This window comes from Marmota monax, unplaced genomic scaffold (genome assembly GCF_021218885.2).
Source record: "Marmota monax isolate L192 unplaced genomic scaffold, Marmota_monax_Labrador192_F-V1.1 WCK01_AAM20220418_F8-fsc00005, whole genome shotgun sequence".
Taxonomy (NCBI): domain Eukaryota; kingdom Metazoa; phylum Chordata; class Mammalia; order Rodentia; family Sciuridae; genus Marmota; species Marmota monax.
Genome location: NW_026692254.1, coordinates 23061487 through 23087530, shown reverse-complemented (window position 1 = coordinate 23087530; position 26044 = coordinate 23061487). Strand labels below are relative to the sequence as shown.

General features: G+C 40.1%; 1 long non-coding RNA gene across 1 annotated transcript in view; it reads right to left on the bottom strand.

Annotated features, from left to right (window-relative positions):
- LOC131423940 (uncharacterized) overlaps nucleotides 1-26044 on the bottom strand; it is a 121179-nt gene that overhangs the window by 4424 nt on the left and 90711 nt on the right. Inside the window, exon 2 of the long non-coding RNA XR_009226142.1 lies at nucleotides 17747-17913. This is a non-coding gene — a long non-coding RNA (uncharacterized LOC131423940). The remainder of the gene's footprint in view (nucleotides 1-17746; nucleotides 17914-26044) is intronic.

Below are 26044 nucleotides of genomic sequence, written 5' to 3'. Positions count from 1 at the left end.
GCACTGAGACTGGGATAATGCTCCTCCTCATTAAACAATCATAAAGGTTTTTCGACACTCACTCACTGATGGGGTGATTCAGCCAAGGAGTGCCAAACTGTTGACATGAGGGCAAAGTAAATCGATTGGTCAATTCATAATGGAGCAACCACCAAGAAAGCAGAGTTCTTTCTTTAAGAAGATCAGGGTAGTCCCGCCCACCCCTCACCACTGGTTGCCCTTTCCCATGACAACACATTTGAAAATACTCATACATACTTTGAAATCAGGGTTTGGAGATATTTTTGGCCGTGTAATATAATTTTAGAAATTTTCTGTTTGCTATATATGTTCTGTTAATTTAAACTCCTTAAGAATATCTTTAAGATGATAAATCATGAGAGGGAAGAATGTCTGTCATGAGGATCTCATAAAAAGATGCTGATAAAATGAGAATTCTGGTAAGAATAACACATATTATTTCATTTACTTTTACCAAGTAAGAGAGTAGGATTCAAATACAGCTGTGTATCTCTGGGCAAGTTACTTAACCTCTCTGAGCCTGTTTCTCCACATGTAAAATAAAGATAATAATAGGATTTACTTTCAGAGATAGTTGAGGATTAAGTAAGATGTTACTTGGGCAGTATTTGGCACTAGGCTTGACAGAAATGAATGCATAATGAACTTTGGCAGAGGTGATAGTGATGGTGGCAGTGGCTGCAACAATGACAAAGGTGGCAATGGTGGAGAGGTGGTGGTGGAGGGCATAACTGTAAGCAATGATGCCGTGGTGTAGGTGGTGGTGGCCCTGCTGCTGAGGGTCGTGGTGGAGATGGCAGAGACATGGCGGCAGGGGTAGTAAGAGTTGTGGGATTCTGGTGAGGAAGTTGTGGTAGATAAACTGGTGGTGCTGGAGGTGGTTGATGTGGTTAGATGGTAGCAGCAGTGATAGAGGTGATGGTGGAGGTGGTGGTGGCCATCCTGGTGTTGGTCATGATAGAGTGGTGGAGACCATGGTGGTATGGAGGTGATTAGGGATGGTGGTACAGTTGATAACAGCTGTGGAGGTGATAATGTTAGTAGAACCCAGTGATGGTGATGGTGATGGTGGTGGTGGTGGTGCTGGATGGCGGATAGGGACAGTGGCAATATTGGTGGAAGTAGTTGTGGTGCCTGCAGCACTGGTGGTTAATGGCATGGGGCAATGATGGTGGCCACACTGTATTTACTATTGAAGTCAGGGTGATTGCTTCAGAGAGAGTAGAACTCTTATTAGCTTGGTCATCAGCTAGACCAGGTTGTTTTAAAAGGCACTCAAGAGAAGAGTTGAAAAAATCATCTCTTCATACAGGACTTTAGCAGTGTTCTAGCTCTGCACCTTACATCATATGTCCTCAGCTCAGGACACTTCCATAGCTGTAGGATGTCCAGGAAGAGAAAACAAAATAAACAATGAGGGAAGCTGCTTATTGAATGAGCTTGACTTGAAAGAGGGTTAGAAGAATCAATTTCACTTTTTCTCCCTTTGTTCCTTCAAATTCAATTTTTCTTCCATTCTGAGAAGAAATTGGATAAAACCATCTTTTTACAAAAGGATTTTTAGATATTAAACAAATAATTCTTTTGATTGAGCATCAAAATATTGAGTCCAATATTATATCATTCTGGTGGAGTAGAGTCTAATAATCAATGCACTGTGAATTCCTCACCCAATCTGAGCTTGCTTTCAGCTAGATGCCTGGTCTCTGCAATCCCAAGGATATTGTTTTTGAATATTGCAGGCAAGGCCAAGAGGATGAAGGAACCTGGGGAAAGGAAAGAATCTTATCTCTGATACTGTTGTCACCTGTCACTGCTCCCTCCAGATGGAGGGTGGATGATATGTTTGCTGGGTTTTTTTCTCATGGACATTTTTGAAGGGTTCTTGTAGGGCACGTCACATCAGAGAAATAGAAACCTATGATGGAGAAAAGGAAACCTAACTTGCAGACTGATGCTCACTTCCTGGTCTTGGGGCCACACATGACTAAGATGGTGCCTGGTGATCAGCCAGAAGGTGTTACCGTGGATTGTGATGAAAAATCAGACCACCTCTAGGATAGGCTCAGAACCCTTCCACCCTCGTGGACAGCTCCTGTCTCCCCTTACTGCCTGTAGAATGGGTGTACATGTGAACTCTCCTCACCCTGCTGACCTTTATCCTGATTGGCTCCTGTGCATTATATTGGCTGTGTGTGCTTCCTCAATAAATGAGCTCCAGCCTTGACTAGTCTCCCTGACGGGCCTGATTGTCCTCCTGTGAGGGAGGGCTGGGTGCGGGCGGTCAGTCGGCACTCTCCATTCTTGGCTCGTCCTGGTCGGGGCATGTTCTCCCTATCTCTCCTGCAGTTTGGGAGGGAATGAGGACTAAAAACCCCGACAGGTTCTCACTGACTCAACCTTTTTCAAGCTCCCCCAACATACCGATACACATGCACACAGCTCTGTAGGCAGCTCTGTGAGCACTGGTAAGGCCTCCTCTACAAGCTCTGGGCCCCTGATCCCCACCTCTCTCTTGGGATCATATCACCCCTTCAGCAAAACTTCTGTAGCCCCTTTCACTGTGTTTTAGTTATCTTTTTCATTGTTGCAAACAAAAGACCTGGCGAGAACAATGTAGAGGTGGAAAAGTTTATTTTGGCTCACAGTTTCAGAGGTCTCAATCTATAGAGAGTTGACTCCATAGCTCTGGGCCCAAGGTAAGGCAGAAAATCATGGTAGAAAGGTAAGGCAGAGAGAAGCAGCTCAGGACATGACAACGAGGAAGCAGAAAAAGAAAGCTCCCCTCACCAGGGAGAAAAATATATATCCTAAAGGCGTATCACCAATAACCTACCTCCTCCAGTCATGCCCTACCTGCCTATAGTTTCTACCTGCTTAATCCATGTCAGTGCGTTAATCCACTGATTAATTCACAATTCTCATAATATGGTCACTTCACCTCTAAGAAGTCTTTCACTGTCTCACACATGAACTCTGGGGGGACACCTCATATCTAAATCATAACACACTGAATTCACATTGAGTCCCTGGATAATTCACCTTTGTTCTCTATAATCGGACAAGAAATAGCATCAGCCAGAGTCTTTCCCTCATTGAATTCTCTTTACAGTGATAAAACGTGGGCTTCTATGTGCCCTAAATGTCAGTGAATACCTGTTAGATTTTATGGGTGGTTCCCTCAAGATCCTCTCAGTTGACTCAGAGACGGACGAGAAACCCTCTCCACACACCTAGGGAATAGGAGGAAGAGTGCAGTATCCTGATAACTCTGTTTAAAGAAAGCCTCCTCTTTCAGCCCCACCTCCTCCCTTAATCCTGGAAGTGGGTGAAGGGCTAAAGCTAGAAAGACTTGTTTTCCAATCTCTCAGCATGCTTGTTAAGGATGCAGAGATACTTGGTACCTTCTGAAGATCTTAGGTCTTACTGGAAAGCCTTAGATGCAGCAACTGACATTTTAACATTCTCTTACAATAGTGTTGAATTGCTGGCATATAAGTACAGAACAAAAAAAATTATATGAATATATTTGGTCTAGGAAAACAAAGACTGTAATAATGAGAAAATCATTTGCATTTGTTGAGCAAAGCTTTTACATGTATTGTTATACAATTTTCAAAGACTAGGAAATGGATATTGGGATCAAAGTAATCACCTAATATTTGGATAATGTGGTGGAGTTTACAAAGAGCTTTCTCACATCTTGTCTCCTTTGATTCTCATAAGAACTCTGCCAAAACTGATGGTATTTATTGAATTTTGCAGAGGAAAAAACCAGGATCAGAAGAGGCAATGAGGGTTAATCTCACTAGCCAACCCGTATCAATTGAGACCTGCTGTCTGGTGTAGTGCTATGCAAAATACAGGCTACGAGCAGAAGCTGAAAACAAGCTATGAGAAACTTAAAGCAATTTAGTGGTGCAATGGTATCCAAGCATTATCAGTAGATTTGTCTCACTGAGTGGGGCACGGACCAGTTCAGGGGTGGTCAGACTCATCTGCTGAGTCTTATGCAGCATGAGCTGTGTACTAGTCATTTATATTCCTGCCTAAAATGAATTAGAGATTTTAAAATAGGGAAAAATGATCTTTCATGAAGGATAACTTGAGAAACATTGCTTTAGATTGGGTATTGTGTTTAGAAGGATCAGAAGACCAGGAAATACCACTGTGGCTGATTAACAAGGTCCACCATTAGCACTAGAGTTGGGTGGGAGGGCAGTGACATACTGTGCCATCTCTACCAGGAGAGTTCCTTTTAAAAATAGAACATCCTCAGATCTGTAGGGGAAGCACTAATAGCCATGACTGTATAGAAACACTTTCTAACTTCAAAATGCTTTACAAATTTCAAATACATTTAACATGTATCATCTCATTTGAAACTTGGTTTAGAAAGAAAGAATTTTAAATCTCACATTACAGAGAGAAAGACTGTGAATCAGAACAGTTGTGTTCCTACCACAGTCACAGAGCCAAACAGTGGCAACTTTGGGACCAGAACCCAGGTTTTGGCATTCTGTCCAGGATCTCAACTGCCTCTGTTGAGAGGGGGCAATAAAGTTATTTATGAAAAAGCTCCAAGTAAAATGAGAATGTCACACCATATCAATTTTATTATAGGAAAGTTTGGATAATGTCATGGATGATATCCCTAGATGGTTTTTAGATTGACATTCCAAAGTACAATCTAGCCTCCCAGATAGTAAAAAGCAATTGGCCCTTTTATATAGATCTCTGGGCTACAGAGGAACATTGAGTCCACTTTAGGAACACAATTTTTCTTTTTATTAGATATCCTAGTTCCAGAGGTGATCACTGTTATTGTAAATAAGCCAGTGAAAATTTTCCTCTGTGTCCAGTAAGGATCTTTTAAGCACTTGCTGTATGCCAGAAACTACACTTCAATGAAGAGCACAGACATGTGTGGGACCAACAAAATACATAAATAAATATTTGCATTTAATGTCCTATGTATAGTAACAAAAGTACATAAAATGGTCTGTAATTGCTTGTGAGGAGGGAGTGATGAACTCAGTAGATGAAGAAGGTGAGGGAAACAGGTGAGGGAAAGAATTCATAAGAGATATGAAATGTTCCTGGCAGGTTTTCAATGGTGAATAAGCAGACAGTTGGGGAGAAAAGGCATTTGAATGAAAGAAACAGCAGTGCAAAGGCCCAGAGGCTTTAAACCAGGTGATTTCTTGGAGGAATATAGATTGTTTTACGCATCTTCTGCAGGTAATAGGAGAAAAATCAAGATTAATCTTCACCACTTATTTTTGTTTTAAAGAAACCCATTTCTTATTCACAGGATTTGAAAACATTTCCTTTATTGAAACTAGCCCAGCTGTTAACTTCTCTAGCTCTATTTCTTCATTGCTAATGTGAGGACTCTAATAAAATCTATTTTACTAGGTTGTGATGAGGGTCAATGCTGTAGAGTGCTCAGAGCAGTGCTGTCACAGAGTAAGTGTTTAATAGGGGTGTCAGTGACAGTGATGATAGTAGAGATGATGACACTGATAAGACAGCAGTAATGGTGATAATGACCAGAGTGACTGTGGTAACGGTGACGATGACAGTGCTGGGGATGGTGATGGTGGTGGTGATGATGAAGGTGGCAGTGTTGAGGATGGTGATAGGGTAGTGGTGGTGGGGATAATGATAGTGGCAGTGGTAGTTTAGTAAGAGTGATGATGATGATGATTTCCATTTTACTTGGCCCTCGCTTTCCACTGCCATATCTGGCTTCTAGGACCCAATGTGGAATGCCTATGGGATAATCTGATAATGATACAACAGTATGATTTATTGTCTTTTAAAATTATCCTGCTTGGCATTTGTGGGGTTTGGTGAGAAGGTGCACTTCTGAAATGCAGCCTAGGAGACCACTATCTCCTGGCAAAGCCTACAATATTCACTATCTGGATCTTTGTAGGAAAAAAAAAAACCTGCCAATTCCTGCCCTGTCCAGATCCCCACCACCCACTGCCAACTGCATCATGAATTCCAAAGCCGGTCAAGGTCAGGAGTTTATGAACTTCAGGTGAAAGCTCATTGGTTTATTGATCTCTTTTCCTCCAGAAACCTCAGAACCCTGCCAACCCCTCCCTGCTAGTACAGTTGATCCTCATTATTCACAGATTCTGTCTTTATGACTCACCTATTCACTGGAATTCATATGTAATCCCAAAATCAATAGCCATGGCTCTGCAGTGGCTATTCATGGACATGCTCAGAGAGATGGGGAAAAAAACCTGATACACAGGATGCTCACATGTTCCCCAGAGGAAGCTGAACAAAGCAATGTTCTACCTTGTTTAGTTCTCAAAGTGTAAGTGTCCTTTTTGAAGTCTATTTAGAATCATGTTTTTTTCCAGTGTTGTGCTTTTTGTTGGTAGTTTTGCTGTTTAAAATGGTCCCCAAGCGCTTCACCGTTGTACTGTCACTGGTTCCTAAGCGTAGGACAGCTCTGGTGAGACTCATGGAGGAAAATACAAATGCTAAATTATCTTTGCTCAGACATGAGTTCTGTTAGCCAGCACTATGTTAATGAATCAATAGCATATTATATAAGGTGCCTTTAAACAGAAACAACATAAAACAAGGCTAAAATATGGCTATTGTGTTGATGGATGAATGAAAATATGACCAGAGACTCTGGAACCTAACCTGTATTTCACCTCAGAGCAAGTATTCAATATTCACTAATTCAGTGTTTGTGGGGGAATTAATGGACTATAACTATGGTGGATAAGGAGAATTGACTGTGCAAAGGAGTAAATGACACACAGAGGCCCATGAAGTGACACTCTCTGGCAGAGACCGGTGCACAGAAACTGCAGTCTCCCTGAGCAAGGGACAAAACTCTCAAGTGCCAACCTCTAATGAGAAACGAACGGTCCTTGCTCTCTCATCTGCTGACTTGAGGAAGACAGGAAATATTCGGCAGTGGCTTGGGCACAAGAAATCTCTATAACTAGCGAAATAAAAGTTTTCTGGGAATTGGCTCTGGGGTTTGGGATTGTGGTGTATGAGCTCGCCTTTCCAGAAAGCTGCCTTTGAAAAGACTCCAAATGGCTTAAATCCCAATTTTCTTCCCCTTTTTTTCCCCCTGAAACTCTGGGGAAGCTTTCGGGAAGCCATTCCACCCCCTCACCCAGGTCAGACTGCCCAGTGTCTTTTTTCTTCTTCTAAGTACACAGAGGTATTAAATGTCCCTAAAGATGGCTGTTTCATGTCCATCCTGGCCAATGAAGACACCAATGTCTGGGGCCAGTCCTGAGCACTGCCTATACACTCAGGAATGTGATCCTGGAGTTGCACAGGTAGAAAATCATACTGCCCCACTTGTCCCTGTAGGCTGATGTCTGGAGCTGAGTGGGAGTGACATTCTGCAGGGGATACCATGAGCTAATGTTCCTGGAAGGTATGGGTCTATATCCGTGAGGGAGCTGGAGGCAGCTACCTGTCTGTTCATCATCTGATTCTTTCTGTTCTGTTCATCATCTGTATCTTCCTGAGGTCTGGTCACCGAGCTGGATTTGTCTACAAAGCCCCTTGAAGGCTTGACCTGGGCTCATGATGCTGCTTCATGCATTGAAGTAGAGAGTGTATGCAAGCTTCCCTGGTTTACACAACCTCCCTAAATGCTCACTTGCTTTTCCTCCTTCCTTCCTCCTTTCTTCTGTTTCCTCTGTCACCTCTCTACCTTGATCACCTCCAATACTACTTAATATCAATCAATATCACACCTATGCTAGCTGATGAATGGAACTTAGAGAAAAGAGTTTAGGTTTGGTCCCTTCTTTGTCACTCATTAATTGCATAAACTTGGTCACTCCTTCATCAGATTTGGACTGAGCTATATACCAGGTGTGGGCCTGGGCAAAGGTTAGATCAAGCAACAAATGAAGAAAGTTGGCTGCCCTCGTGGAACTTAAGTTCTAGCAAATAGACAATGAATGATAAATATATTAATTACATAAGTTAGAAAATTAATAGTATTGTGGAAAAATAAACCATAGAGCAGGATCAAAGAGCACAACGTTACCAGAGAAGATGGGAACTGGCTGTCCTCTCTGAGACCTCCAAGTGCTGGTATTTGCAATGTAGATACACACTTCCATTCTCTTTGTAAAGGTGAAATGAGGATCCATGAGAAAGGAGATATAAGATGAATGTTTACACCTTGAGGAAGAATCTTTTCATCCACATGAGTCAATGGCTACAGGAATTTGAGAAATTATAAATTATGTGCCAGCTTTGTGCCACCTAAGTGTTAATATGTCATCTCATGGACCCTCTGTTATCTCTAAGGTAGGCATCATTATCTCACTTTTGTGTATGAGAAAAGCAAGGCTCAAAAGAAAAGTGTCTTCCTGAGGTCTGGTCACAGAGCTGGGGAGATGACAGAACTTGACTGAGAATCCATCTCCATCTTTCTGGGACTCCTTTCTCAAGGGACCTGAGATGTCAATCTGGCTGGGTAACCTCTAAAGATCCTCCAGTTTCAAGAGTGCACGGCTTCTCAGTGATCATTCTTGTGGGTGAGAATAATTGGAGACCCAGAGAAAAACACATATCTAAAGGAAAGAGAAAGGTCATTTCTCAGCCCTTCCAATGACATGAGACTCAGGGAGAAACAGACACTAGCAGGCTGGGCATTGAAGATGGATGAGAGAGGGATGAAAGTTTTGACCCAAGGGGCTTCCTCTACCTTGGAAGGTCCTAGAACCCAAAAAGAAAACAAAAGCATGAAGGATTTTGTTGCCATTCCAGGCCTCCTAATAACAAAATAGAAGGATGGGGCCATAGTTGAAGGAGCAGTGTCTGACAGCAAGGTAATTATCAGAAGGGAGTAACTCAGGCTTCTGACTTTAAAGAAAGGAGCAGTGTATGTTCAACTGGAAGTACAAGTTGGCTTACAAAGGGAAGAAATGCATACACATGAGTTCAGGTTCCAAGTCTGTGCACAAAAAGAACTGACAGGCATGTTAAATATTGCTCACCAAGAGGTAGACCAGGAAAAAAAATTTTTCATGCTATTTTTCCAGTGTTTGAGGTTTTGAGATATTAAATCACTTAATATTATAGATAACATAGTGTTTTTTGACTGTTATCTCATGTCTGATCCCTGCCAGGTTATGAATAAAGATAGTGTGATTTACATATTTATTAGCTACATTTTACAAGAAAATAGCAGCCCTACATCTCCACAGCCCACGCTCTGTGCTGACTGGCAAGGACATTTAAAATAAGCCCCTGTCACAAATTCTCATTTCATACTGGTCACAGTGATAGCTGTGCATGAAATTATAATAGGGAGATGCTCCCAACTCTTGCCAAATATCAAGTTTAAGTGCGCTAGGGTCATCTGTAGGTCTGTGACCCTTCTGAAAGGATTAGGAGTCACTGATACCCCTAAGTGTCCATGTCAGGAACACAGTGGCCTAGATTGGCTTGGAGAACAAAGTTTCTGATTATAACTGCTCTGTCTGGAAGCGGTGGCATCAGTACCCTTTGCAGAAAGCTCTTTCACCTGGAGTGGACATTAAGCATAGCATCCCATGCTGGGACCTAAACACCTATGGTGTTCGCTTTAGAACTTGAACCCTTCTGCAGAGTCCCAGCCCTTCTCCTGGGAATATGGGTCCTCCAACTAGAAAGCACTGAATACCATTAATTTTCCAGTCCAGTTTCCTTTGTCATGTAGAAAAATATGCATACACGGAATTTCAGCAATGCATTTTCTTCCAAACACAAAAGGGCCCACTTGAGAAAATTATTTAGCAAGAAGTAACAGGCAACATGATGTAATAAGGGTCTGTGAAGGTAGAGCTAGACCTCTGGTGAGAACCCTATTGACTTTTCATCTCCTGGAGCAAGGAAGGTCACCTGCATGGGGCATGTGCAGCCAGCCGTAGGACAAGGCAGGGAGATGCCTACGAGTAGTCACAGAAGAAAATTTGGATTGAAACTAAAGTTTCCTTTTCTTATTATATCTTTGAGTTTAAATAAAATTTCTAATTCCTAGCATCATTGAGCAATTTCTAATTCCTAGCATCACTGAGCAATTATTCAGGCATTATGTGAATGGTGTTGACTACCAGGGACCCACTTTCTATGGAAAAAAAAAAAAGAAATATCTTTAACAGTCTTCTGCTTCACTGTTAATCTAACAACACACGAGCCTCTTGCTTATTTTCCCAAAGCATGGGAAGGACTGTAAATCAATATGGACATTTGGCACAAAGCATCTTCAAAGAGGTATTTATTTTCTCTTTCCTCAAGAGCCTGAAAGTAGCTTTGCATCTGCTCCAAAAGGAGGCTTCTTCTGAGAAGTCTTGCTAAATGTAATTTGCATCCTTATCTAATAAGAGCATCCCAGAGATTTGCTGGGGACTTGCAGATCCCGTTTCTAGACCACCAGACCCCTCCAAGCTGTTTTAGTCACGATTTCATCATTTACTCAGAGCCCTTCATTTAGGCAGCATTATTCCCACAAACACAGAGAAAATGATGAGGTACATAATATAAATCTAAGGATTGCTGGGTGATGTTCCAGGGGAAATAGGCAATGAAAGTCCCTTGCCACAGATAAGCATTTGATTTCTCTTTGCTCCAATTATTTCAAAATTGGAATCTTCCAGCCTGATCTTGACCATCTAAGGTCACAGAATCCCCACAGACATGTGGCTCTGAAAAGAGATTCATCCTTGCATTATCTTTTCCAGGTCTGACCCAGCACCCATTTTGACCACCTGTCCTTCTCCTTGAGTCATTCAATGAGCAGGTCAACAACTCCTCATGGTTCGAAGGAGGTTTTTCCTTCAGCATTTAACCTCCCAACCAGAATCCAGATGCATCAGGAGGAACCACACATCTCATTGGCCCTTCAAGGGTTTCTCAGTGATGTTCAGTTATAGCTTTACAGGCGCCAGGGAAAGAGACCTTTTTGTAGAGCTCCAGGAGATCAGGTGAGGAGCAGGTTCATTCAGAAAAGGGTCAAGGTGTGTTTGGTTGGGAGAGTGGAGGTTGCAGGAAAAGCAGCCCTGAAAAAGGGGTGCCTGGTTGCTATGAAGCCTTCCAATGGCTTTCTCCTCTCTACAATAGAACTACAATAGAATTCTGTCTGTCTCTTCTTTTACCCCCTCAACATTGTCATTAAATAGGGAATTAGAAAATTATGCATGTGTGTATTTGTGTGTGCGTGTGTGGTGAAAGAGAAAATAAAAAGAAGATATGAAGGTGACATACATTATCATTACTTGTAGCCTCTTTTATCAACCTCCCCTGAACTTGAATGATCCCTCTTCGAGGATTTGATCATGAACCCCACATTCACATTGGGGATGTAGCCCACCACTAGCTAATTAATCCCAGTTATTCAGGAGTAAGTAAGAAAATTTCAGAATTATTGGCCACAGATTCCTGGAGAATTGTCCACAAAGAAACTTGCTAGATTGACAGCTGTAATAGATCACCAACTGGAAAAGAAGAATGATTTGTGTAAGAGCAAGAAAGTTACTTGACCTCCCCACACATCAGATTCTTCATCTTATAAGATCTAATACTGTCATGAAAATTGAATTCATTCATTTGTATAAAGTGTTCAGAACATAAGTGCTCAATCAATGCTAGCATTCATATTATAGCAACACAATATGGAAAGGACAAAAATAAAATCCTGTCTCCAGTAGCTTGCTGTCCAGAGGGGAAAAAAGGGGTTTTAAAAAATGAAACAAATAGGATAATTCCTATTGCTTTGGGAAGCTTGAGAGGACTTTTCCCAAGTTTCTTAGGGAAAGACTTCCCAGAGAAGACACATTTGAACTATCAAGAAGCATTTTCCACATAGACAACATTGTAAAATCTCTATTATTATACTTTTTTCAGGCTAAAGAAATAGACTGTGCAATGATACATATGTGCAAGAGAAGAATGAATTTGGGGAATTCAAATGCTCCAGATTCTGTAGGCTAAGGTTGCTCACTATAAGTCAAACAAAATAAATTAGCAATATGATTTTATTTTCATTACCAAAAATTCAAAATCTCAGGCAAGCAAAAACCAATTCACACTTCTTAACTACAGAGAGGAGTTGATATTATTGGACCTGCTGGTTAAAGGAAAAACATCAGGTGTTTCTGTTCATTAGCTATTATTTTGTTCTGGAACAACAAATTAACACTGAGTACATTCTCTGGGAATTATTAACATTAAGTAAAGATCATACAAGCTCTGAAGCAAAACTCAAACTCGAAGCAGTCTCTCTTGGTATTGCCAATGTCCAATGAAGAGTGGGAAGTCCAAGAATGTATTTTTTATTTTAAATGTTCTGTTTGCTTATTACTAAAGACCATTGTGATCCTCCATGTGATGCAGTGTTATTTCCTATGTTTCTTTCAGGGCTCTCCAGAGAAGCAAATGGATACATAAAAAAGAAAGAAATGTATTTTGAGGAATTGGCTCATGTGACTATGGAGGCTAGCAAGTCCCAGGATCTGTGATTAGAAAGTTTGGTACTAGGGAAAGTCAATGGTATAAGTTGCTATCTCCATCCAAAGCTCTGAGAAGCAGAAGAATCAAAGGTATAAATGACAGGCTAGCTCCTGGCAGCCTCAAGACTCAGATAAAACCAACATTTGGGTTCAAGTTCAAAAAGCAGGGAAGCCTGACAGTCCTCTTCAAGGCAGTCAGGCAGGAGGAGTTCTCTTTACGCCTCCAGAGAGGGTCAGCTATTGTGCTCCCTTCAGGCTGTCACTTGGGAGGGCCTTCTGCTTTACTCAAATTTTCATCTCATCCAGAAACATCCAGCCTCACTGACACACACAGAACAATGTATGACCAAATATCTGGGCATCCTGTGGCCTGATCAAGTGGACATATAAAATTTACCACCATACCTATTTAACCAATCCAATACAATGATGAGCAGTTGCATTCTACATGGGAGTTTTTTTGGTCAAAAATTTTACTAATTGCAATACTGAAAATAATTACTATACCCTAAACAGACTGCACAAGGTTTAAAATCAGGAAAGACATCTATTTAGTTTAGAAGAACTGATTTGCATTTCCTTAACCTCCTAATTTCTTATGCAACGACATATAATTTAACAAAGGATCATCAGAAGGAATCCAAATATTTGTGACTTATAACAAGAAGCTCTGAGTATTCCGATAACAAAAGGAAGAATACCCTAACATTTGAGGACATGGCTTTGCTAAATTTCCCAGGCAGCCTGTGGTTGTTCTTTATAAAACACAATTCATTAAAACTCTGCTTCTGTGCATCTGCCCACACAGCAAAAACTAAAACAAAATTTGGTTTTTGTTTCTCCAACCTGATTTATGTAAACCCATTAATTCAGGGTTGTGGTGATTTTTCTCTTGGTCTAATCTACTAGTTTCTGCTCGGCACTCACTCATATTAATTGGTTAATTGGAGCCTTCCACTGAACTTCCTGCTGTTTGAAATCCCCAGGGAGTTTCACTTGTGGTGGGGGGGAATGTGAAACTTCTGCAAATATCCAAACACAAAATCCTTTTCCCAGAAAAAAAAAAGACACTCAGATTTAGTATTTTTCTTTACTTTCAAGTCTCAAAGTGTCCATCTGAAAACTCTCTTTTGCACCTTACTTAATGCCTTTAGGACATTAAATTCATTCTGGTGTCATCTCTTCCTTTTATTCTTGGAAAACTGGTGATACTTTGAGTTTAGAAGCTTAAGAGCCCCTGGTTTATTCTGAGCTGAACCAGTAGCTCTACTTTGAGTAGCTGCCTCCTAAAGTTGTCTGATCTACCTTCATCACAATAGCCTTTCCAGTCTAGACATGGTCATTGTTTATGTTCAGGCCAGTGATTCCAAACCATAATTTAGGGGTAATGAAGCGACTGCCTCATGAGAAAGGTTCCCCAAAGACATTCTGTCTCAAACATTTTTACATATAGTGTTCCCAAGGAAGATTGTAACAATATTTATAAATTTCCTACCTTTTCTTCCCTGTGACCTTTGTATGAGTTAAACTAGATTAAGTAAACTACAAAAAATCAGTCCCTAAATCTCAGTGGCTTATGGCAATATGGTTTGTTGCTTATTCATAAACAACAACTTATAACCAACACAGGTTGCAGAGAGTTCCGTTCTACTAGATGCTGAGGGCCCAGGTGGACTGATGCTCCAACATCTCCGTTTAGATAGTCCATGGTCCAAGACACTGATGGTGCTGCACTTTGGCAATTCAAAATTGACAGCCTTGAGGGACTAGGATCCCAATTTTAAGGCCATCCTGGACAACATAGTGATATTCTGTCTCAAAATAAAATTTAAAGAGGGCTGGGAATGTAACTCAGCGGCTGAGTGCTTGTCTAGCATGTATGAGACCTTGAGTTCAATCCCCAGCACTGCAAACAAAACAACTCAAAACCAAACCCATCATCCAGGTAGTGCTAATTTCACTTACAGTCCATTAGTTAGACAGTCACACACTTATATCAAAATGAAAGAAAATGGGCAATTCAGGTACCCAAAAGAAGAATGGGATGTTTGCCTTTCCTCATCACGTCCACCAGCACTTCTCTTTTTCCTTTACCTTATACTCCTAACTTCCAACTCCCTTCTAGCTTTTCTCTCAATTTACATCCTAGACTGCTTTCTAGAATTCTTGTCATCAATTCTGCATAAGCCCTTGCCCTCCTCCAGGGAACCCCACCCAGAAAATACCCACCCACCCACACACACAGATACATGTCCATGATGGGAAATGGGGATCCGATAACTAGTTGATGATCTTCATGCACATTAACTAGAAACAAAAATCAGTGAGAAGTGCAAGCATTCTCATCACCCAGAAGTTGTTGAAATAGCTCATATGAACTGCTGTCAGGAGTCATCGGGCCCTGCCACTGTTGTACTCCTGTGTGTGTGTGCAAAGAGATCATAATAAACCCTCTGGTCATGCTCAGTACCACTGCACTAGTCTATATTGTAGCTCACCAGTGGCGCTGGTCTGGTCTATTCTAGTTGTGGTTACCCATGCCTCTGTGTGCATGTATGTGCGTCTGTTGAGGGAGAGAATTGTCAGGATTGTTTCTATTTAAATGCAGAAACTGCACATTCAGTGGAAATTATCTGGCAGAATTATTGTGGTATTTTATTTATTTAGATGTAAATTAATTTTAATGAAACATAAAAACAAAAAAAATACATGTTAATGGTGTACCATATGATAATTCAGTACATATATATAGTAATGGTTTGCCTATGAGGTGTCCCACAAAGGCTCCTGTGTTAATGCAAGAACATTCAGAGGTGACATGATTAGATTATGATAGCTGTAATCTAATCAGTTCATCCTAGTTTGAACGAACTAACTGGGTAGCACCTCTAGGTAGGTGGGGCATGGCTAGAGAAGGTGGGTCACTAGCGGTGGACCTTAAAAAGGTGCACCCTACAAGCATGCACCTTCTCTGTAGCCCTATTCCCCTTCCATCTCTCTTACCTGATCACAGTAGAGCAGCACTCCTCTGCCCCACCCTTCTGCCAAAATGCTCTGCCTTACCTCAGGCTCAGAACAATGGAACCAGCCAACTATGGACTAAGCCTCTGAAACCATGAGCTAAAATAAAGTTTTCCTTCTCTAAGTTGTTGTCATGTATTTTGGTCACAGAGATGAAAAGCTGGTTAACACATGTACCTTGTATCATGTTTAAGTTAGATCAGACATATCATTTCCTCAAACATTATCATTTTTTCTTTATGATGAAAATATTCAAAACCCCTTCTTGTAGGTTTTTGAAATGTACAGTGTATGAGTGTTATTTACAGTCACCCTGACATGCAATAGCTCACCAAACTTCTTACTCCTATCTTCATTGACCAACCTCTCCCTCCTTCCTCTCTGCACTCTATAAACTCTGGTAAACCATCATTCTACTTTCAACTTCTATGACATCGACTTTTTTTTTATATTCCATGTATGAGTGAAATCATGCATACTTCTCTTTCAATGCCTGGTTTATTTCACTTGACATAAGTGACCATCCAGTTCCATCTACATTATTGCAAATGACAAGATTTCATTCTTTTTTATGTCTGATTGGCATTCCATTGTATATATGTGGCACGTTTTCTTTATCCATTCATCAGTTCATGGGCGTTTAAGTTGTTTCCATTTCTTGGTTATTATGCAAAGTGGAAGAATATAACTATATTACCTGTAACTTTTAAACTATAATACTCCTACTGGCAGAGATATTAGCAGACAAGAGTGCTCAAGCATTACAGGTGAGAATAAATTTCAATAAGATATTTCTGAAGGATAATTTGGCAGTATCAATCATAAGACTTAAAACTATGTATATACTTTGTTCCAGAATTTCCATTTAAAAAAAAATTCCTTCCTGGGGTAAACACAAAAAATTTGTTATTGCAGTCCCCAGCATCACACACACACACACACACACACACACACACACACACACACACACAAGATTTAGTTGTAAAGTTGTTCAATACAGAATAATTTATCATAACCCTGGAATATTGTAGATTCCCAACAAGAGAGAATTAGTTGAATAAATCACTTCATGGTTCTAAACACTACTGAACGATTAAAATTACACTGGGGAAATATATCCTTGACCAAAAAGCTGTGCATAAATTATTACTACATGTTTCCATTTTGAAAATAACAGATGATGTGCATGTGCACAAATACCATTGCACAGGGATCAACTCTGGTTTGATTTTTACTTCCCATTTTAATTTACCCGAAATTACTTCCTAGCTGAGATAACTTGGTAAAAATGCTGTTTTGAAAATATTTGGAAATGTTACAACAGGAAGCCTGCTGATGGTGAACAGCCTTTGGAAGGATTTGGCCCATCCAGGCACCACCCTATTCTCCACAAGACCCTCACTGGCCAGATCTTACACATATTTAGCTATAGTACTCTGTTCATTTTGTGATTATTCACCAAGAAAGCACCCTTGCACCTAAGAATTTATACACATAGTTTTTTGCTTTCATCAAACTCTTCCTCTGATTATTTGAACATGAATACCCATCAAAGCCTTCCTAAGTTTCTTCCTCAAAACCTTGACTTTGGAACCCTTCTCTCTTGAACATAATTCCATACTAGCTCCATGGATTCAAGCACCATGAACTATGTGTAAGAACATTCTGCAGCCCAGCTGCCCAATCCCTTATAATCTACATCTCAATAAACATGATAGGTTACCATTAAACAATAAGAGTCAATTCTCAATTCTGTATACACTCCACCTCCAATCAGGGAAATGGGATTAGATACAAAAGCAAAGTCTTTTATATTTTTATACGCATATATCTCATGAAGCCTTTTAATTCACATTGGTAATTTGTAATGAGAGTTACATAGACAGAGGAACACTATTAAACAGAACCATCAATGACTTGCTTGTCCTGACATTGGGAGTCTAACAAACACTTTTAAAGATTTAGAAGTATTTTATGTGTCTTTCCAGCATTTGCCTTGAGTATTTGGCTAATATCAGCTAGATAAAATTATGCAAACAAACTTTTCTGTTTCAATGTCTTAATCCACTGAACATCTTCACAAAAACTATTTTTTTTCTTGTTAAAATTGTACTAAGTGTACCAGAGAGCATGATTTATGTGGCAGATGTCAGTGGAGAAAATGGGGGTTATGTTATTGAATTCAAACAAATACTCACCTTTCCTTAAGATCAATCTTTGTTTTTATGACTTCTACTCTTCAGATTACTGTTTCTTTGGTTCATGGCATTGCATCACTGGATGTTGGGACAATTTGTCTTCCGTGGTGTCAGAATCAATACGCATTATATTTTTGGTTGAGAAGCATTATGTACTAGGCATTGCCCTGGAAGAAAGAAAAATATGAATGTGCTAAGAATCCTTCAGCAGATTCTAAAACATATCTCTGTAATTCTGTGCTTTGGTGGGGCTATAGTCCTAATGAAGTCATCTACAAATACAACCCAGAGCCTCCAGGTCCAGGAACACACTAGTCATTTCAGGACCATGTGTGTGTGACAAGTGACAAATTATCCTGCTGGATATGTTCCTGCACATCGTAATAAAACTGAAGAGCAACCCATCTGGATCAACGTTATAGTCTGAAATATAAGTTTCCAAATTGGGAGAAGTTCACATTTATTGTTTGAGGTAGCTTGTTAGGAAAAAGAATTGGCTGCAACAGAGGTCAAAGCCAAAAGAAACACTGAGATGTTGGATACACAAGTAGACGATGAGGAACATAAAGGGGATTCATTTCATTAGCTGGTATCTCAAAGCCCCTTCTAGAGTGGTTCTTTATGTATAAATAAAATACACCTGGCCTACCCCAATTAAAAATGTACATTTTGGATGTGAGCAAGAGGTTAAACTAGTGAGGATAAGATTACAGGATGTAATATGATTTGCACTATAAACCCAGTATCGTTTGGGCTGACCAAGGTCCCCTTTAATCTAATGTTACTATTTGTTGTATATAATCTAAATAGAGACATAATCAAATTTACTATGACTTTTTTTTCAACCAGATGGCTAATCACTATTGAAATAAGATTCCTCGTTAAAATCAGAAATACATGAAATTCACTTAAAACTCCATATTGCACACTTGGGAGCAATCCAATCCTTGAGAGTAACTACCACATCAGCTGTTCTGATTGTCAATAGCAGTCACTGGGTTCAAGGCTTGTCTTATTTTATCAGCACTAGAGGGAATGAAAAGAGGAAGTACCTTGAAAAAGGAATGTACTGGGTTGATGATTAGGGACATCAATGCCCTGAACAGTGTACACATACAAGAAGACCACTAGCTCTTTCTACTGCTTCCATGAGCTTAGGGTTTGATGTGGAAGAACATTGTTGTGGGACTGGGGGAAGTCAGAGTTCATATCCTGCAACAGGATGATTGTATTTGAAAGGAAAGAAATAGGATAATGTAACTGAGATAAAACTGCATAGGAATCAAGGATGTGGCTTCTCTGCTATTTATTTGCTGTAGAACTTTAACAAATGTCATGGCCTTTCTGCTTCTTGGTTTCCCTACCGACCATTAGTAGTCATTCATTACATATAGAGAGTATTAATTTGCTAGGCTCCATAACAGAGTACTGTAAACTGAGTGACTTGAACAACAGAAATTTATTTTCTCACAGTTCTGGAGGCTGGGAGTCCAAGATCAGCATTGGAAGGGTTAATTTCTTCTGAGGCATCTGTCCTCAGTTTATGGATGATTGTCCTCTCCCTGTATCTTCACACAGTTTTTTTCTGTGTCCACATCCTGGATTTTTGTGCATCCAAATGTCCTTTTCATAAAAAGGCACTAGTCAGATTGGATTAGAGTTCAGCATTACAGCTTCATTTTAACTTAATCATATATTTTAATGCCATATATCCAAATAGATTCACATACTGAGGTTTGGGGGTTAGCAATTCAACATAAGAATATTTTTATGGAGGTAGGTACACAATTCAGCTCATAACACAGAGCAAATATAAATGAGATAATGAATGTATAAGTGTGTGATAGATTACAAGGTGCTATATGATATATTGTCATTAGAAGCAAATATAATTCACTGCCTCAGACCACCACTAGGAAAAACTGGATCACAGTAACGATGAGCCTTCTCATTGTAAGGTTAAGAGGATAGATAAATGGTGGGAAATTGTTTTTAAAAGCACCATAGAACAATCCTTTTATAATATCTTGGCCACCAGGCATCCATTTTTATTTTTCATAACTGTTCCTTGATTTCCTTTGGGAATGTACCTGTCCACCCCACCATTGGGTGCTGGGGAAAGACCTGCATCCCCATCCTAGAAGCTGAAAGTCCCTTGCAGAGATGTTCTACCAAATCCTTCCTCTCACTAATCTACACATACCAGGAAGTTGAGCATTATGCATGAGTTGATGGACCATTTACATCTTCCTGAACTTTGTTTCCTATTAAAGTATGTATGGATAGAGGGGGAAAAAAATCTGTTGGGTTTTGTTCAGACCATCTGAAAAAATCAGATGCTCCATTATTTTAAAATGTCCTACTTCCAAGTCTGATTTTTAAAATTTTATTACTTATTCTTTGTGCTTCCTAATATCCTTTCCTGAAATTCTCTGGCTCAAATGGGCTAGAGTGTGTGTCTATTGCTTGCCACCAAAAAGCCATAACTGACGAGGGGGTTGGAAGGGTGACAGAAGGAATTTTGTAAGAGGGAGTAAAGATGAAATAATAGCTGGTAGAAAGGTAAAAGAAATGAGAGAAGGAAGAATGGATAGGAGAAAAGAATGGGTGGAGGGATGGAAAAGAAGGATAAATGAAAGATAGGAGGGTTGTGGGGTATAACAACTCAGATCTTCCTTGGTGAAATGAGTTTCATGACCAGAGAGGAGAATATGGTTTTCCTTGATGAAATAAGTTAAAGAGTTCCAGTTCAGTGACAAGATCTTCTATTAATAGAAATTAGTGCTGCCATGACCTGCCCAGGTCTTTTAACACGAATGGTTTCACTTCCTTAGATAGCCTCTGGTTATGAAACCTTATATAGAGCTCAATTTGCTTTCAGTAACCTACACCCTTTCGAGCAACTCAAAACAGGTCTTTGATAGTCTTGAAAATATTTTAAGACTGACTGAGAGAGATGAGGTAGAGATGTCACAGAGAGAAGTCAACCAGGACTCCCTCAATGAGGTCACTTTATTTCAGATTCTGGTCCTCACTCAGATTTGTAGGTCTAGAAACTCAGCTCAGCCAGGGACCCAGAATTTACAAGTTTGGTTCAAACGCATTCACAAAACACGGAAACCAAGGGAAAACCTGAATAAACACAGTTACTTCACTTGTTTTGAGTTGACTTTTGAAATCACTAATTCTGGAGGTCATGTAGCAATATATTAGTCTCCTACTAGCTCTGTTGAAGATAACACCTCTGAAGTCTTGTTGCTATCTCCTCTGATTACAGTGGTTACCTAGGTTACTTTCCAGGGACTTGAAGGCTGCTTTGTGGAAGCCACTGACCCTTCACTTGTGCAAATGTCTAGTGGGTGAAATTTTGACCTAGGGTGAAAGGCAAAAACTCCACCCTCAGATCATGCTAACATCGCCATTTGCTGCATATGTCCTATGAAGAGCCATGGAGTTCTATTATGCATGTGCAGGCCACTGTTTGCTTCACCTCCAATCACTTTTCCTATGCTTCTTAAACCATTCTGCTTCTTTATTCCATAAATATCCCTGAACCTTGGGCTTCTCATCTCCTGACAATTAGCCAACTAGTGAAAAACTTTTCTTTCACAAAACTCATTGTTTCCCTGACTTTGTTGTGGACAAAGGTAAGTCTAGTCCAATAATAGAGATTAGTGTTTGTAAAACAGGTTTCTGTTTCTCAGTACAAAAGTACTAAGACGGAATCTGTTGTGGATCCAAACATGGCCCCTGTATTTCTTAATTGTGTGATTTTGTGCAAGCTAATTAACCTCTCTAAGACTTGGTAACTTCTGTAGTTATCAACATCTGTAATTGGTGCAAGGGTTGCATCAGTAATTACCCATGATGTGACTGGAGCATTGCCAGTCCATGTAGGATACCCTGCCTCATCTTCTATACCAGACACTTCTCCTGAACCCCTTCTGATGCTTTTGGCCTCACCATTCTTGTTCCAACTATGGCTGCAGCAACCAGCTTAGCATGGGCTCCAGTCTCCTTCAACCTCCCCCAACACTGCCTTCCTCCTGCCTGTGCCTGTGTCTCTTCACCCTAGGCATCCTGTGGACTCTGCAAAAAACCTTCCTAGAGTCTACCTGCATGCAATACTAAAGTGTGGGAAGTTAACACCATAGGGGTGAAACTTTAACCATGGAAGATAGGTCTCAGGATAAATCCTTCCCTCTTTCTCCTGTCCACAGTCCTGAGACATATTTTAGTATTTCTCAGAAGTCTACCCCTTTATCCTTGGGTCTCTCAAGTCCTCAGATTCAGCAAGGAGCAGCACTTGGCATCTAACACTACTCAGTGCATTATCCTAGTATTGGCTCTGTCTCTTTCTCTGCCTTACTCCTGAGACCCCTACCCCATATCCAGTAGGCACACATCAGCCTTTCCCTCACACTCTGTTACTATGGAACCCAGGCTAAAATCAACTCTGACCTCTTTTTCCTCTCCAGCCACAAAAATGGTCCCATCGTTCTGTTAATTGTCCGTATTGGGCAAATTTTGTGATGCTCAGGAGATAAAATTAATAGCAGTTTGCTGCTACATGCATACCATGGTATATGATTCAGCCTTACAAAAGGAAACTCTGACATTCCTACAGCATGGATGAACCTTGAGGACATGATGTTAAGTGAAATAACCAGACACCAAAAGATATGAATAATTCCATTTATGTGAGGTATCTAGAGAGGTCAAATTCATAGAGACAGAAAGTCCCAGGATGGTTGCTACTGCAGAAAATGGGGATCTATTTTTGTCCATGATTTTCATATTTTAAAAAAGAAGAAGGAAAAAAAAACAGTCTGGAGATTGATTGTACAATAGTGTGAATATACTTCATGCTACTGAACCATACACTTAAAAATGGTTAAAATGGGAAGTTTTATGTTATGTGGAGATTTCTTTGACAAGAATTTAAAGTAAAAGGAAATTTTTAATAGAAGTTTTCTTGGTAAGCATGGAGTCATAAATGGATTCCGAGGGATGATAAGCCACCTCATTGGGACTTCACAAAAGAGCCACCTCTGGCCATTCTTAGCTCCTCTGCCTCTATAGTGCTGGGTACCACTGTTCCCACCTACTCCATGTCTGCACTTCCCTTTCCTAAGACCAAGCAGATGCTCCTGCTGTGAACGCATTCTTTAAAGATTACACACAACCAGGAAGCAGCAGCTTTATTTGTTATAACAATCAGACCCATGGCCTGACTCCATTGCCTCTCCCCAACCACCTTCTTTTTTCCTCAGCAATTTAGTTTCTACAAATGACACTAATGTCAGTTTCTGTTCTAAACTCCTTACCTGTATTAATTCATGTGACCCTCACTACATCAATATTAGGTTTGGGCTATGGGTATTCCCATTGTCTAGACAAGAAAACAAAAGGACAGAGACATAGGTAATCTGCCCACATAGCTGCTAGGTATCCATGAGCTTCCAATCCTGGTTAGCTGGGTCCAAAGCTTAGGCCCTTCATTCCCACATAGTGTTGTCTCCAATCCCATTCTCCAGGCTTTTTACTCTGGCAATAATCTTACTTCCAAGCTGTGAAAACATTTCATAGTTGTTCTGTATGGTTCTACTGAAGATAATTTGTCTCTTGATTTCTCCCTTTTTTTTTCTTCTTTGGGGTCAAAACACCTCCAGGCCTTTCCCCATAGTCCATGTGGCATGTCCTTATCTGGTCATATTTCATTATCCAGGCAAGTCTACCCCTTGTTCCAAGTTCAGAGTATTATGGAATCATTCTTCCAGAATTTATAGGACATTTTCTAACAAATGCAGTCAAATATCGTTAGACTTAGCCTCTATTAATTAGGTTATAAATATCACCTAAGCTATGGGTTAGGTCTTGAGAGGCCCTTTTTAACAGGTTGAATCACTTCCTTCTTGGCCCTTCAAACAATTCATATGTTAACATCCTAACCCCTATTTCCTCAGAATGTGAAACTATTTGCAAATAAGGTCATTGCAGATGTGATTAGTTAACTCACGCTGAGGTTATTAGGGATGGTCCGATATGACAAGTTTCCTCATAAAATGGGGATATTTGGAGAAAGGTGTTTTACCTGTGTGCTAATGGAGGTAGAGAGTAGGGTGATGCTTCTAAAAGCCAAGGAAAAACATGATTGTCTGCAAATCCCAAGAAGCTGGATAGAGGGGTGGAACGGATTCTCTCTCACAGCACTCAGAAGGAACCAAAACTGGAGATGCCTGGATCTCATACGTTAGCCTCTAGAAGTGTGAGGCAATAAATTGCTGTTGTTTGAGCCACTCAGTGCATGACACTTGGTCACGGCAGACTTAGAAAAATAATATACTCCTCAAGATCTTCCCTGCAACTCAGGATTCCTCTATCTTGTAATGTGTAATTTTTTTTTTTCGTTTTTATATCTGAGGACAGAATTTCACATATTTTTTGTATCTCTGCTTTATTTTGGCTCAGAATCTAGCCCATCAAAATCATTTAGAATCTTGGTTGTCAAATAATGCATTTGCTCCCCTTCTGATTTTCCATAATCTAAAAACTGAATATTTAACTCCTCTGGGATAGGGACTTTGTCCTCCCTCTCCTGGGATTTATAAAGAGAATGAGTCAATGGTACTTAGAATGTCATTGGCCTCACAGACAGATATACAATCTGCCAGGCTGAATGACTGGTAGTGGTTTTATTATTGATGTCACTAACATGCTTATATGAATGGCAGATTTCCCATAGGCAAAGTCAGTAAAGTCAGTAAGATGGAAAACCTTACCTCTTTCCATTAAAATGCCTCAGTGGGACTATGATAAAAGACCCACATTTCCATTACAATTTTAGAAAAAAATATCAGAAGCCATTGAAAAATCTACAAATTGAAAATTTAGTCCATGTCTTTCCCTGCCCCTTCTTCCTTTCTCTTTGGTGGTATTTGATTGATCAGTGGCTGGATTGAACTATCTCTCTCTCTCTCTCTCTCTCTCTCTCTCTCTCTCTCTCTCTCTCTCCCTCTCTTATCTATCTATCTATCTATCTATCTATTATCTCTCTACCTGGCTATCTAGCTAGCCAGATACCACTTCACAGAATGGCTTGGCTTAATTCAATGCAAACAAAGGTCAGAATATGTCTTGCCTTTGGTATGTTTACTGTTTCAAAATCATTGGCCTGAAATACTGTTTGGTATGACAGAGTTTTCATGTGCCCTTCACATGAAATAAATAAATCTTACTGTTTGATATAATGATGCATTAAACAAAACAGCTTGGACTTCATTTTCCTTCCAACCTGTTGCCCACAAGTTAGGCAGCCAGCAGCACCTGTTGCCCTACCACCTTACTTCTGAATGGTCAGTAACTCCCTGAGTAACCTGAGGTCAGTCACTCCATCACCTCTCCAGGTACCCAGAAAATGAGGAGCGTGGGATGACTAACTCTGAAGTTCCCTTCAGCCCTGACATTTTTGGATTTTTTGTTGGATACAGATGGTGTCTCATCATAGATGTATGCCTTCGGGATGGAGATTCTCTTCTTAAGAAAAGCAATTCTTACCAGGAATTTCAGAGTTGACAGAGACAGAATTGGAATAGGTTTAGTAATCACATTTCAAATCTCTCTCAAAACCTCTTTTCTAATGTTTGTAAGTGAAAGGTGTCAGAAGCATCATATTCACCAGTGTGAATTTTTATTGGATATCAAGAGTAAATAATATATGGCTTGGGAGGAAATTTCTATTAAATCTATTTGAGGCCTTAGGCAGATAGAGCTATTCAATGTGTGTTTTGCTTCAATATGGATGCAGCATTAATTTGTATCTATAAATAATTCATGGCTATTATTTTTACAGGTGTCTGAAACAATATGTGCCTTTAAAAGACAAGTGAAGAATCAGGAGCTTCCCCAACCCTCCAGAGAACACCCTGGATAACAATTCTTCCACCTGTATGCAACCCAACTCGTCAATGTCATGCATTCACTTGTGATCTTCAGAGGCAGCAGCACCACTGATGAGGAAAGAAAGCAAATGGATCATAGCAAGATGTCCAGGAGCCAATGCTGATGGAGGTGCTAGAGAGTCCTGTGAGCACAGAAACTCAAAGTTGAAATAGACCAAATTAAATTGTGGCTTGATCTCCAAACACAGCCTTCAAAAATTGGTTTTCAACAAATACCCAAACAAAAAAATGGGCTAAGGAGCTGAACAGGCATTTCTCAGAAGAAGATATACAATTGACCAACAAATATATGAAAAAAGGTTCAATGTCTCTAGTAATTAGAGAAATGCAAGTCAAA